Source organism: Neomonachus schauinslandi, chromosome 1 (assembly GCF_002201575.2).
Source record: "Neomonachus schauinslandi chromosome 1, ASM220157v2, whole genome shotgun sequence".
Lineage (NCBI taxonomy): Eukaryota > Metazoa > Chordata > Mammalia > Carnivora > Phocidae > Neomonachus > Neomonachus schauinslandi.
The window spans coordinates 65,203,854-65,219,785 of NC_058403.1; positions in this window are offsets into that span (position 1 = coordinate 65,203,854).

Below are 15,932 nucleotides of genomic sequence, written 5' to 3' on the forward strand. Positions count from 1 at the left end.
TCTGGCCTGCCAGGTCTCTGTGGATAGGTCTGTTGCCAATCTAATGTTTCTACCATTGTAGGTTACAGACCTCTTGTCCCGAGCTGCTTTCAGGATTTTCTCTTTGTCTCTGAGACTCATAAGTTTTACTATTAGATGTCAGGGTGTTGACCTATTTTTATTGATTTTGAGGGGGCTTCTCTGTGCCTCCTGGATCTTGATGCCCATTTCCTTCCCCAAATTAGGGAAGTTCTCTGCTCTAATTTGTTCCAATATACCTTCTGCCCCTCTCTCTCTTTCTTCTTCTTCTGGGATCCCAATTATTCTAATATTGTTTCTTCTTATGGTATCACTTATCTCTCAAATTCTGCCCTCATGATCCAGTAGTTGTTTATCTCTCTGTTTCTCAGCTTCTTTATTTTCCATCATTTGGTCTTCTAGATCACTGATTCTCTCTTCTGCCTCATTTATTCTAGCAGTTAGCGCCCCCATTTTTGAATGCACCTCACTAATAGCCTTTTTGATTTCAACTTGGTTAGATTTTAGTTCTTTTATTTCTCCAGAAAGGGTTTCTCTAGTATCTTCAATGCTTTTTTCAAGCCCAGCTAGTATCTTTATAATCGTCATTCTGAACTCTAGTTCTGACATCTTACTAATGTCCTTATTGATTAGGTCCCTGGCAGTCGGTACTGCCTCTTTTTCTTTTTTTGAGGTGATTTTTTCCATCATGTCATTTTGTCCAGAGGAGAATAGATGAATGAGAGAACAAAATGCTAACAGGGTTACAACGACCCCAGAAAAATATACACTAAACAAATCAGAAGAGATCTGAAACTGGGGGGGAAAAAGGGAAAGGAAAGAAAAAGAAAAAGACAAAAAAAAATATGATCAAACATGATCAGGCTGGTCAATAGATCAGTGCCACACACTAGATTTTGGGTGTATTTTGGTCTGTTAGAAGAAAGTGTCTCCCAAAATTTTAAAGAAAGAAAAACTTATATATGTACAAAAATAAGGGTAAATACGATGAAGGGATGAAATATGACTGTAAAGATGAAAATTATAAAAGATTTTATAAAAGGAATTGATAAGAAGTTGGTTGAAAAAAGAAAGAAGAGAAATTAAAAAAAAAAGGGGGGGGAGAGAATGTGATCAGTCAGGAGACTAGAACAAAGCCATACACTAGATATTTAGAGTATATTTTGGTCTGTTAGAAGCAACTGTATCCCAAAATTTTAAAGAGAGAACAACTTATATATATACACCAAAAATAAGGTTAACTACTTTGAAGGGACAGAATATGACTCTTCCAGAAAGTGGTCGCTTCTCTTTTCAGAGAGTTGCTGCTATTCTTTTCTTCAATCTCCTGTTGAGTTCGTAGGTGTTCAGAATGGTTTGATAGCTATCTAGCTGAATTCCTGGGACCAGACGAAATTTAGGTCTCCTACTCCTGTGCCAACTTGCTCCTCCTATACTACTTATTTCTTAATCATATTTTGTTGCATTTGCTAAGTACAACAGTACAATGCTGCACAGTACCTATGTTGGAGGCCATTTCTGCATTTACTTTAATAGCAATGCTGTTACTGTCTCCTCATTAAGTATTTATCCTTTTTGATGTAGAACTCTTTTGGTCAAGGAAATACCTTCTATTCATACCTTGGCCAAAGTTTTATCAGAAATGACCATTGGATGTTTTATAGTTTTCTATCATCTTTTGATATGATCATGAAAATTTTCTGTTAATGTAGCTGATTGTCTTAATAAAATTTTATTCCTTAAATTACAGATAAGAACAATGAATACTATAACAAATACCCATAATGTCACCACCAAAAAGAAAAAAAAAAAAAACCTGTTAACATATAAACACATTTTCCAGTTGGTTTTTCCAACTTTATGGTCTAAGTAAATAACACGAGAAGTATATAACTTAGTCTCATTTATTAAAAAAATGATATTCAATCGGCAGGTGTCTCTGGGTCTAAAATGAAAAAACAATGATAATGATTAAGCCAAAGTACTTACTTAACAACCATTCCTAACAGTTGTATCTCACCTTCTTTCTTCTCTGAGGCAGTCACTAAAATAGGTTTGGTATAATTTTTGTAGTCTACTCCATACATACTATACATAAACTATAATTTTGTGATTTTTTTTTAAAGTATCATTTCCTCAGGGTGCCTGGGTGGCTCAGTCGTTAAGCATCTGCCTTCGGCTCAGGTCATGATCCCAGGGTCCTGGGATCGAGCCCCGCATCGGGCTCCCTACTCCATTGGAAGCCTGCTTCTCCCTCTCCCACTCTCCCCTCTTGTGTTCCCTCTCTCGCTGTGTCTCTCTCTGTCAAATAAATAAAATCTTTAAAAAAATAAAAATAAAAGTATTATTTCCTATATCACATTATACTGGAAAATAATAAGAATTAGTAATATGGTTTTTCAATTTGTTTTCTACAAACTAACTATTGTCATTGGTAATATTTTCCTAACTTACACTTGATATGCTGAGGTAGCTAATTATTATAAGATCAGTAGGTTCAGAGGCAATGATTTGATTATGAGAAATGTGATGAGGTTGTTGCATAGCCTATGTTAAATATAGTTTATAACTTCAAGTAAACAGACTTCATTTTCAATGACATATATTCTAAAACAAAATTTTAATAGGAAAACATTGATGTTGTGTATATGATATGCCATACATTCTAGTGTTTTGTGTGTATTGATGCTTGACATTGATACATTTGTGTAACACATTTACAAACCCTATTATAAAACAGCACTATTAGCATCACTTATTTATTATTTATGAAACTGAGGTGAAGAGTTTAAGTAATCCATTCCCACCACATTCCTAGATAATCAGTTTCTGAACAAAATTTCCACTGTTAAACATAAGTGATTCAGAGATTACTGAATCTCCACTCCACTTCTTCTAGACACTCATCTTGCCAAACATAGTCCCTGCTCATAACAGTTCCATCTCAGGGTGAATCTCTCTCCTTTTGGAAAAAATCATTGCTAAACATTACATTTTACTTATTTTTAACATTATATAAGAAATTTCAAACATAAACAAAAACAGAGAATAGTTTAATGAATTCCCATGAGTCCATCATTTAGTCTTAGCAAATACATATCTCATTTAGCATAGCATATTTTTGAGGTTCATCCATGTTGTAAAATGTATCAGTGGTCCATTCCTTTTTATTGCTGAATGGTATTCCACTGTATGGATATACCATATTTGTATATCCATTCAACAACAAGGAGATTTGGATTGTTACCAGGTTTTGGCAATTATGAACAATGCTATGAGTAATTGTGCATACATCTATGAATGGATAAATATTCTCATGTCTCTTGGGTAGATACCTAGGAGTGGAATTGCTGGGTTGTATGGTAAGTTTATGTTAAAGTCGCTCTTTTTAAAATTTATTTATTTATTTATTTATTTAATTTTAGAGAGAGAGGGGGAGAGGGAGCACGTGAGCACCGGCGGGGGGGGGGGGCCTCACAGGGACAGAGAGAAACACAAGCAGACTCCATGCTAAGCACGCTCACAACCCTGAGATCAGACCTGAGTTGAAACCAAGAGTCAGATGCTTAACTGACTGCACCACACAGGTGCCCCTGATAAACTCTTTAAGAAAATTCCAAACTGTTTTCCAAAGTGACTATATCATTTTATAGTCCCACCAGTAATCTCCAATTGGCATATGAGAATTCCAATTTCTCCATATTCCTTCACATGACCATTTATTATTATTATTTTTAAAGATTTTATTTATTTATTTGACAGAGAGAGACACAGCAAGAGAGGGAACACAAGCAGGGGGAGTGGGAGAGAGAGAAGCAGGCTTCCCGCGGAGCAGGGAGCCTGATGCGGGGCTCGATCCCAGGACCCTGGGATCATGACCTGAGCCGAAGGCAGACGCTTAATGACTGAGCCACCCAGGCGCCCCCACATGACCATTTATATATCTTCTTTGGTGAAATGCTTAGTCAAATCTTTTAATTAGGATCAAAAGATTTTTAATTGGAACATTTTTCCTATTTTTGAGAAATATTTTCTTATTTATTAAGAGTTTGTTACATATTCCATATGCAAGTCCTTAATCAGATATATGATATTTTCCTTCTGCCTGATGGATGGCCTTTAACATATCCTATAGTGAAGCTCTGCTGGTGATGGATTCTTTCAGTTTTTGTATGTCCAAAAGCATCTTTTCTCAGATGCTTTTCTCAGAATGATCTTCTGAACTTTCCAACATATATGTGTTGATGTTTTGAGGGTTCTCCTCTTCTTAAGTCCTGACGATTCCCTGTTGTCTTTCTTCTGCATCTTTGTGCACAGATAATTGGGAAGTCACAATCAACAGTTCCAAGACCCATTTGAAAACACAAGGAATAGATATCAGAAGAGACTGGTTATTACACCAAGATATGGGCATAAAACTTAGATGCAAAAAAATTGCTACAATTTTACTAAAAGGAATATTTCAAATAAACACATAAGCAAGCCAATAATGGTTAAAGAGTATATAAAAAGCTAAAAACATACACAAAGGGGGCACCTGGGTGGCTCAGTCAGTTAAGCGTCCAAGTCTTGATTTTGGCTCAGGTCATGATCTCAGGGTTGTGGGGTCGGCCTCTGTCAGACTCCACACTCAGCATGGAGTCTTCTTGGGATCCTCTCTCTCCCTCTCCTTCTCCCCCTCCCCTCCCCACTCATGTGCACCCTCTAAATAAATAAATAATAAGTAAATAAAATCTTTAAAAATATATATACAAAGATCAAACTTTTCCTTCTTTTTATCACTAAGTTTTTATTTAATTTGCTTTCATATGTGTGTTTCACCATGCACAAATAGATACTAATTCAAAGCCTTTACCTTTACTTTTAATACATAATAAAATCAGACAATGTATATGTAATATAGAATTTAATATCTTAAACTGTAACATTTTGCTAAACAGACAACACACAGTCCAACGAGATAGTTTGCATTTTTTTGTTCACATTAAGACCTTGAAATCCAAAGGATACTTTACACTTAATAGCGTATCTCAATCTAGATGCTAAATTTTCATCATACTTAATATGCTCTTAGAGTTCATAAAACTTACTTGAGAAAGAGGACCCAAGTTGTTCCAAGCATACTAAAGAGTTTACCATGCTGTTTTGTGCACTAAGCGTTATACTTAGCTAATGAATCATTGAACACTACGTCAAAAACTAATTATGTACTATACAGTGGCTAACTGAACATAATAAAAAAAAGTTTACCAGTAACTGGATTGAGTATCTGTTTTTTAATTTAAATTAAATTTTAATAAAATTAAAAATTCAGTAACTCAGTGGAACTAGCCACATTTCATGTGCTTGACAGCCATGATGTCTAGTGGCTACTCTATTGAACAAGACAGCTTAAGAGAGTAATTGGGTGGCTGAGGAACAAAGATGTTTTCAATTTTGTAGTGTCTGTACATGACTTATTCAAATAAATGAGTAAACTATTTTCTTGTTTTAAAGGCAACTAGAATGTTGTAGAGATTATGAATGCACCCCTACAGGATGAATGTGAGAGCAAAACTGTTATCTTAATATTATACTCTTGTAACTTAGAACAAAATTCCCAGTAATAACATTCCATAAACACATTCCAAAACTGCTTTATCACATACAGCTTAATTGGAAGTAATATTATATATTTGATTTCAAATACATATATATGAACCTCAAAATAGATATTGTAAGTTTGGAAATATGTAATTTAAATATGTGATTTTATTTTTCCCTCCCTTCTCCTATGTTCATCTGTTTTGTTTCTTAAATTCCACATATGAGTGAAATCATATGGTATTTGTCTTTCTCTGACTGACTGATTTCACTTAACATAATACCTTCTAGTTCTATCCATGTTATCACAAATGGCAAGATTTCATTCTTTTTGATGGCTGAGTAATATTCCACTGTATATATATACCACATCTTCTTTATCCATTCATCAGTCCATGGACATTTGAGCTGTTTCCATAAGTTGGCTATTGTAGATAATGCTGCTATAAACATTGGGGTGCATTCATCCCTTTGAATTAGTATTTTTATATCCTTTGGGTAAATATCCAGTAGTGCAATTGCTAGGTTGTAGGGTAGCTCTATTTTTAACTTTTTGAGGAACCTCCATACTGTTTTCTACAGTGGCTCCACCAGTTTGAATTCCCCCCAACAGTGCGAGAGAGTTCCCTTTTCTCCACATCTTCACCAAAACCTGTTGTTTGTGTTGTTGACTTTAGCCATTCTGACAGGTTTGAGGTGCTATCTCACTGTAGTTTTGATTCCCTGAGGATGAGTGATGTTGAGCACCTTTCATGTGTCTGTTGGCCATCTGTATGTCTTCTTTGGAAAAATGTCTATTCATGTCTTCTGCCCATTTTATAATTGTATTATTCATTTTTTTGTTGTTGCATTTTATAAGTTCTTTATATATTTTGGATATTAATCTTTATCGATATCATTTGCAAATATCTTCTCCCATTCAGTGGGTTGCCTTTTAGTTTTACTGATTGTTTCCTTCACAGTGCAGAAGCTTTTTATTTTGATGAAGACCTAATAGTTTATTTTTGCTTTTGTTTCCCTTGCCTCAAGAGACATAACTAGAAAGAAGTTGCTATGCCAATGTCAAAAGGATTACTACCTGTGTTCTCTATCAAAACATTGCTAGAACTGATAGATGGATTCAGTTAGGCCATAGCAGGATACAAAATCAACACGCAGAAACCTGTGGCATTTCTATACACAAATAATGAAACAGCAGAAAGAGAAAGTGAGGAATCAATCCCATTTACAATTGCACCAAAAACAATAAGATACCTAGGAATAAACCTAGACAAAGAGATGAAAGACCTGTACTCTGAAAATTATAAAACACTGATGAAAGAAATTGAAGATGATACAAAGAAATGGAAAGACATTCCATGCTCATGGATTGGAAGAACAAATATTGTTAAAATGTCTATACTACCCAAAGCAATCTACACATTTAATGCAATCCCTAACAAAATACCAACTGTATTTTTCACAGAACTAGAACAAAGAATCCTAAAATTTGTATGGAACCACAAAAGACCCCGAATAGCCAAAGCAAACTTGAAAAGAAGAGCAAAACTGGAGGTATCACAATTCCAGACTTCAAGTTATATTACAGAGCTGTAGTGATCTTTGACAGTATGGTACTGGCACTAAAATAGACACATAGAATAGAAAACCCAGAAATGAACCCACAAGTATAAGGTCAATTAATCTTCAACAAAGCTGGAAAGAATAATCAGTGGGGGAAAGTCTCTTCAAAAACTGGACAGCAACATGCAGAAGAATGAAACTGGACCACTTTCTTACACCATACACAAAAATAAATTCAAAAGGGATGAAAGACCTTAATGTGAGACATGAAACTATAAAAATCCTAGAGGAGAATACTTTGTTTTTATTTTATTTTAAATATTTTATTTATATATTTGAGAGATAGAGAGTGAGCAAGTGAGTGAGAGAGAGAGAGAACATGAAGCAGGGGAAGGGCAGAGAAGCAGACCCCCAGCTGAGCAGGGAGCCTGGGTGGGACTCTGGAATCATGACCTGAGCCAAAGGCAGACAAAACCGATTGAGCCACCCAGGCATCCTTCAAATTTTTATTTTAATTCTAGTTAACATACAGTGTTATATTAGTTTCAGGTTTACAATATCATAATTTAACAGGTCGATACATCACCCTGTGCTCATCACAAGAAATGCACTCCTTAATCCCCATCACCTATTTAATCCATCCCCCTACGCCCTCCCCTCAAGTAACCACCAGATTGTTCTCTATAGTTAAGAATCTGTTTCTTGCTTTGACTCTATTATTTTCCCTTTGCTTGTATGTTTTGTTTCTTAAGTCTCACATATGACTGAAACAATATGGTATTTGTCTTTCTCTGTCTGACTTATTTCACTTAGCTTTATACTCTATAGCTCCATCCATGCTGTTGCAAATGGTAAGATTTCATTCTTTTTTATAGCTGAATAATAGTCCTATCTTAGACTTTTTAAAAGAGGGTCAGCAGCAGGGTTTGGGGTCGGTCATCCACCTTTAATGGGAACAGGATATAAACTCATATTTTTTCCCAATCTTTCGGGACTGGGGTTTTCTAAAAGATATTTTCAGTCAAAATTTAAAGGGAAATCACCATCACCATTAGTTTTAATATACTATGAGTCCATAAATAGTAAGAAATGTAAGAACTGGCATAGAAAGAAGTAAAACATTTTGAAGATGAGATGATCATCTAGGAAAATTGACAAAATCAACTGTCAAACTTTTAGAATTACTGTTCAGCAAATTTTCCAGTACATGATCAACTTACAAAATTAATAGCATTTCTCAAAATCAATAATGAAATAAAATATAATAAAACAAATGCCTCTCAATGAAAAATATATAAGTACCTAGGAATTGAATAAAGGACATAGGAGATGTTGTGGGTAAAAGGCTTTTGAGGCCATCAAATAATAAATTTAAGAGGACTGTAATCATAAAGTGTATTCTCCAAATTCAATGGAATGAAAATAAAAATCAATAGCAGAAGAAAAGAGAAGAAATTCACAAAATTACCAAATACATGGATATTAAAAAGCACACTCCTAAATAACCAATAGGTAAAGACAAAATCACAAGGACAATTAGGAAATACTCAGAGATGAATGAAAACAAAAACACAACATACAAAAACTTATGAGACAAAACTAAATCAGTACTTAGAAATTTATAATTGCAAAAGGCTAGGTTTTAAAAACTGGAATCTCAAATCAATAACCTTTTGTTTTTTAAATAGGAAGGAAGCTGGCATAATTATATTAATATCTACCAGGTTAAACTTTAAGGCAAAACACTGTTAGAAGTAAAAGTATATTAGACAAGGACAAGAGGAACAATTAACCTGAAAAATATAATTGTGAATTTATATATATTTAACAACATATTCCCAAGACATATGAAGAAAAGTTAACAAAATTCTTGGGGAAACTTAACCAACATATAATCATAATGGAACATTTTAATACAACACTCAACCATTGGTAAGTCAAACAGATGAAAATTCCATATGCATAGAGAAGGTTTTTAACTACACAGTTAAGAAGCTTGACTTAAGAGAAGTAGATTTCTTCGTCCAACTGGCAGAGAATACACATTATTTTCAAGCACATAATGATCATGTACTAGACCACAGAGCATAGCTTAACAAACTCAAATGAATCAATACCATATAAGCAGCATTTTTTAAATCATAAGGCAATTTAATTAGAAGAAACTTCAACTTCTGTCTCCATTTAGAAATTAAAGAGTACATTTCTAAGTAATTAATAAATCATGGAAGAAATTATGTGAATAACCTGGTAGTACACGTTATAGAACAATAATAATAACTGGATTTATATTTACTTGGGAAAACTAACAGAGATGGTAGCGTAGCAGGTTTGCACATCTCTGTTACCTATCACGTTCTTTGTCATTGCAGAGGGATTTTGCAGGGCAAGACTGCAGACCTAAGAGAAACATTGGCGTTCAGGTTGTGACTTTTTTTGTCTTTTTTTTTTTTTTTTTTTACTTTTGATTTTTTTAAATGGTCTTTATTTTTAAGAGCAGTTTTAGGTTCACAGCAAAATTGAGCAGAAGGTACAGAGATCTCCCATATACTCCCTGCACCCACATATACATAGCCTCCTCCACTGTCAGGAGGGGTACATTTGTTACAGTTGATGAACCTATATTGACACATCATCACCAAAAGTCCATAGCCTACATTAGGGCTTACTCTTGGTGTTGTACATTATATGGATTCTGGCAAATGTGTAATGACATGTATCCATCATTATAGTATCATACAGGATAATTTCACTGCCCTAAAAATTCTCTGTGTTCTACCTATTTATCCCTCCCTCTCCTCTAAACCCTAGCAACCACTGAACCTTTTACAGTCTCCATAGATTTGCCCTCAAATCAATAAATTTATCCCTTTAGAAATAAGAAAAAGCAACTAAGCAAGAAACAAGAAAAAGCAAACTAAGCCCAAGGCAAGCAGAAGGAAGGAAATAAAGACTCGAGCAGAAATAAAAAAAATAGAGAATAGAAAAACAATACAGCAAATCAATGAAATCAGAAGCTAGTTCTTTCTCAATCTGATGTTTCATTTAGCATAATACCCTTTAGGCCCATCCATGCTGTCGCAAAAGACAAATACCGTAAGATTTCACTTATATGTGGAATATAAAAAACAAAACAAAGGAACAAACAAAAAACAAATAAGACCTATAAATACAGAGAACAAACTGATGATTGCCAGAGGGGAGGGAGGAGCGGCACGGGCAAAAATGGGTGAAGGAGAGTGGAGATACAAGCTTCCAGTTACAGAATGACTAAGTAATGGGAATAAAAGGCACAGCAGAGGGAATATGGTCAATACCACTGTAATAGCATAGGAGAGTGAGACTTGGTAGCTACACTGGAGCATACATAGCATAACATACACAGATGTTAAACACTATGTTGTACACCTGAAATTAATGTAACATTGTGTGTCAACTATACTAAAATAAAAAATGTATAAATAATTGAAAGGAAAAAAAGCTAGTTCTTTGAAAAGATCAACAAAATGATAAACCTTTAGCTAGACTGACCAAAAAAAAGATGACTCAAATTACTAGAATCATTCAAATTACTAGAATCATAAATTAAAGATGAGCTATAACTACCAACCTTACAGAAATAAAAAGTACTGTAAAGAAATATTATGAATAATTGTGTAATTTTTATAATTTGTATAACAAATTAGATAACTTAGATGAAATGGACAAATTCCTAGGAAGACACAAAATATCAAATTTGACTCAAGAAGAAATAGAAATATTGTAAACAGAGCTTTAACATGTAAAGAGATTAATAATCTAAAACTTCCCACAAAGAAAAGTCCAGGGCTAGATAGCCTCACTGCTAAATTCTACCATTTAAAGAATTAACAGCAATCTTTCACAAACTTTCCAAAGAAAACCAGAAGAGAACACTTCCTAACTCATGCTATGAGACTACATTACTCTGATACCAAAGCTGAATGAAGACATCATAAAAAAAATTATAGAGTAATATCCTTTATGAATAAAGATGTAAAAATCCTCCACAAAATACTAGAATACCAAATCCAGGAACACATAAAAAGGATTATATGCCAGACCAAGTGGGGTTGATCTAGAAATGCAAAGTTGATTCAACATACAAAGATCAGTTAAAGTAATATGCTATATTAATAGAATAAACGGCAAAACCACAGGATCACTTAACAGGCACAGAAAAACATTTGACAAAATTCCTCACCCTTTCATGAAAAAAGCACTCAACAAACTAGGACAAACTTTCCAACTTCTTCAACTTGATAAAGGCCATCTACAGAAAATCCAAGGGTAACAGCACACTTAATGGCAAAAGACTGAATGCTTCTCCCCTAAGATCAAAAACAGGGGAACCATGAGAGACGATGGACTCTGAAAAACAAACAGGGTTCTAGAGGGGAGGTGGGTGGGAGGATGGGTTAGCCTGGTGGTGGGTATTGAGGAGGGCACATTCTGCATGGAGCACTGGGTGTTATGCACAAACAATGAATCATGGAACACTTCATCTAAAACTAATGATGTAATGTATGGGGATTAACATAAGAATAAAAAAAAACTAATGATGTATTGTATGGTGACTAACATAACATAATAAAATTAAAAAAATAAATAAAGTAAAAGGATCCAAAAAAAAAAAAAAACAGGGAACAAATTCGGGATGGCTACTCTCCCCATTCTTGTTCAGTATGGTGCTGAAAGTTCTAGGTAGTGCAGTCAAGCAAGAAAAGGAAATAAAAGGCATCTGAATTAGAAAGGAAGAAGTAAAAATACCTCTATTCACAGATGGCATGATTCTGTATATAGAAAATCATAAGGAATCCATAAGAAAACTATTAGAACTAATAAACAAGTTCAGCAAAGTGTCAGGATACAAGATCAACATGTAAAATTTTTATAATTTTCAACTGCTAGTTGTTCACCCCAAACAAGTGTACCTACATAGACATACATGCATGGACGAATCCAGGGAAAAGGGGAATTCAGTGTCTGTTAACTGCACCAGAATTCAGTACCTGTTTTCAGTCCATATATTCAAATAACAGCATTGGTGAACACTTGGTATGTGCTGACATCATTCATGTGGTTTACATATATTAAAGCGTTAATGTGTTAGCTTATTAACACATAGTCACACCAAGTATTATCATCCCCTTTCACAACTGAGAGAACTGAGGTAGAGAGTGGGTAAGTAACTCGGTCACATACATAGATTAACAAAGCCAGGATTATATATTTTCTTTCCTCAAAAGATAGCTGAAAGAGTTTCTTTGAAGAGGAGGTAAAGAAGAGCACCTGACTCGGAGTTAAAAGAACCGAGGCAGGGTGCCTGGGTGGCACAGTTGGTTAAGCATCGGACTGTTGGTTTCCGCACAGGTCATGATGTCAGGGTCCTGAGACTGAGCCTGGTGTTGGCTCCGCGCTCAGCGGGGTGTCTGCTTGGGATTCTCTCTCTCCCTCTTTTCCTCTCTCTAAGAAGAAGGGAAAAAAAAAAAAAAAGACCCGAGTCTTTCCCCTGGCTCCTCCACTAGCCAGCTGTGTGACCTTGAATGGACAATTTACTTCTCTAAACCCTATGGCTCCTCATCTGTAAAAAAAGGCAGTTGGACTAAGTGAAAGCTGACCGCCTCTAATTCTCTCACACTGGGCTCACTCTGCGCCTGATTTCTGGTTTACAAACCCTCCCTTTCCCTGCCATGGGGGGAAGCAGAGGGCCAGGAGAGGACAGCCACTTACTTGTCATGACAAGAAATAGGAGAAACAGAAACAGGACCGCATGTCGCTTGCACAAGTTGCTGCTTCAGCCAGTGATGGGTTTAGGTGAAAAGCATGGTTATAATTAGAGCAGCCTCCTGGCCTGAAGGCTCCACCAGCCACAGCGAGCACAGCTGGATCTGCTGACTGCACGCACAAGAGTCTGAGAGGCCACTCTGGCCTTGAAAATGATCCTTCTTAAATGGCTTTTCTCCCTTCCTCAAGGGAAAGAAACCCTATTGATGTAAAAGCTCACTTCCCTTCCGGCTTCCCCGGCTAAATGCTACTCCAATGGAGACCCAGGTGTTGATAAATACGGGGGAAAGAAAAAAATCGTAAGCTGAGCCTGGTCACATTGCCCCTTGTGATATAGTTTTATTTTTAACTTCGAAACACTTGAACTATTTCTGTTGAAGTTTTCTCTGCTTCCCCTGCCTCCTCAACAGAACTCTGTCCTCTGCTGCAGCGGACTGAGGCACCCCCAGCTGCTTCCTGCAATCGGCTTGTTCAGTCAAGGAACACAGGTGCAGCAGATGCTGACTCAGCCCGTGCCATTAAGGTAAGCTTTTCAAACGTGAGCAGGTGAGCCAAGGAGACATTTGGAGTGGTGAACGTGGAGACAGAGGCTGAGCTGCACGTCACCTTTTTGCTCTGAGCAAGAAGATGGTTAAGCAAATTAGTTACCTGTGGTGGAGAAAGCGGTTGGCTCTGAGAATGAGACCCAGCCATATGTAAACTCTTGTTTTAAATCTAAAATCTTGGAGCAGGAAGAAATCCCCTGCTTTCTGGCAGCTTACATTCTTTCCTTTACAACCAACAAAAGGGGCTATGTGGGATCTCTGAAGTTACCCAGTGGTGGTGGGGGCTTAGGGGAGGGTGGAGGAGGTGGTGAGGAAATAGATGGAAGGGCTAGAACCCAGGATTTCTACTTTTTAAAGTCCAAATGCTGTGATCTTTTCACCAGTCAACATTGGCTGTGTTAACCGCAAGTCATTCTTGCGTACGTCGACCATTTTATGTACCTTAAATTCCATCCCCTGTGTCACGCCACTGGTTAATGGAGCACAGTTTTATTCACTGCGTGTGCTATTCAAACTCTGCCTGTAGAGCCTAAGACCTTTCTCTAACAATATTCCCTAAATGTGGTTCTCTCCTCCCCAAATCTCTTGAATCCAAAATGCACCCATGGAATAGAAGTGCAAATATTTTGCAAGTTGAAAAACTTATACAGGCTTTTGCATGCAAACCAAAAAATTGTTACAAACTTGAAGCTTGTTTGTTAAGCATCGGACTGTTGCTTAACAGAGGGACAAAAGGAAAATGATTAACGATACTTGAGGTATGGAAAGCTTTAAAATGTAGGTTATTTCTAGTTTTTGAAATAACTGCGTAGTGTTGCATGCACAAATAAATTGTCAGGGATAAGGGGAAAGTGTTTATTTTTTTGTTTCTCTCTGGGCCTCACTTTAGTGTTCATAGGTCAGCTAAGGACATCCTAGGAAGTGGCCTATGCAGCAAAAGGGATTCTGTACACTCTGAACTTTGCGGTCTACAGGCTAAAGCCACCAATGCCAAGTAAAAGGAGAGCTGCTCTGATACCGTAACACCTGGATTCCTTCCTTCCTGCTCTGTAACCTCCAGACGTATTCCGTAACTGCGCTGTTGATGTCTAGGTTACATACACTAGGCACAGTGCATTGTGTATCATTGCCTCACGTCATTTTGTCAGGGTTTCCGTGGCACAAGGTCTTCAAGGTATATGCTGGGATGCTGTCCTAGTGAGACTGGGGCATGTTGATTTAGGATAGCTAAGCAGACAGGCTGACTTACAGCTACCCCTAGATAATCTGGCTAATTAGCACTTTTGTGGCCAATACAACGCAGTAATTTAAAATACTGATACTAATATCAGAAGCACCAGATAGGAGAATTAACTAGGGCATAATGAAAATGCTGGAATCATAGCCCAGAAGCCCCGGATTATGGACCCAGATGTGGGAATTGTCGTCAGCCAACTAAACGGTTGTGTTAAAATCTCCAGGCAAAGGGATTATTTTAGTATTTCACTTTATACATCTTCTTTCCTTAGAATTAAATATCTCCATAACAGGGGAACAATTTAACAATATATAATTAAAGTAACTAATTAATCGGCTGGGTAACAGATTAAGAGTTAAAGAATATCTCTGATCTTTAACTTTTGACCTTGTCACTTCCACTGAAGTTAAAGCTCAGGAATAAATAATTATCACCAGGGCCAGCCACATGAGGAGGCAAAATAGTTAGTTGCTGACATCATGTGAGGGGTGCTGAAAGGGCTCCTTGCCTAAAAATATCTCCCTGACATCAACCCTGTTTGCCTACTAATTTTAAAATTATAGTAACGAATGTTAAAGCCATTATCTGTTAATCCCATTCTCTTTTGCTTGTGTAAGGGATTTAAATATACCTGCTATAGGCCTTCTCGTGACCTTGTTGGCCGGTGACACTCAGGCTCCACCTCTTCTTCATTCTTCCAGACTCTGTCCTGTTTTGCCCTCGGTACCATCTAGGCTGCCCACGTGCCCTTGGCCACCACCGCTTCACAGGTAGCTCTGTGTGGCATGTAGTTTCCAAGGACTTCTCACTATAACATCAAGGTGAGAAGCAAGGGCAAGACGCTTTACTTCTCTGGGCCTTAGTTTCTCTTGCAGGAAATGAAGAGGTTAAACTAGACACTTTCCTTTCCAAGGGAGGTCCTCGGACCTCCAGCATTGTCTGGAGCATGTTATATATGGGAAGACTCTCAGGCCCCACCCCAGTCCTACCAGATCAGAACCCGCGTTTTAAGAAGATTGCCCGGGTGATTCCTATACACATTGAAGATTCAGGAGCTGCAGAGCAGAGGATTTATGGTTCTGTGCCTGATCCAGATTTCTGATTTATGACTGTAAGGATTTAGAACAAGTACTACAACCTCCGGAAAACAATTCTGGCAGCTGAGTGTCTATTATAACTCA